Source organism: Bison bison, unplaced genomic scaffold (genome assembly GCF_000754665.1).
Source record: "Bison bison bison isolate TAMUID 2011002044 unplaced genomic scaffold, Bison_UMD1.0 scf7180017864375, whole genome shotgun sequence".
NCBI lineage: Eukaryota > Metazoa > Chordata > Mammalia > Artiodactyla > Bovidae > Bison > Bison bison.
The window spans coordinates 2716120-2716394 of NW_011494947.1; positions in this window are offsets into that span (position 1 = coordinate 2716120).

Below are 275 nucleotides of genomic sequence, written 5' to 3' on the forward strand. Positions count from 1 at the left end.
CCCGCCCCGCCGGCCCTAGGAGGCGCAGAAAGGAGCCCATTGTCCGCCGGGAAATACATTTTTGGGGGCCGAGTGAAAGCCCGTCTTTCTTTTGAACTTTAGAAGAGAGTCTTCTGCCTCGCCCCTCGGAGGGAGAGATTTGTCCCCACCTCCCAGGGGCCCCGCGCGCCTCCTCCTCCCGAAACATCTGCCAGGGGAAAATCCACCCTGGAGGGCAGCTCGCACTCGCTCTAAGCCCCGCGAACTCATTAAAAAGATATTAGCGGCGGGGGCAG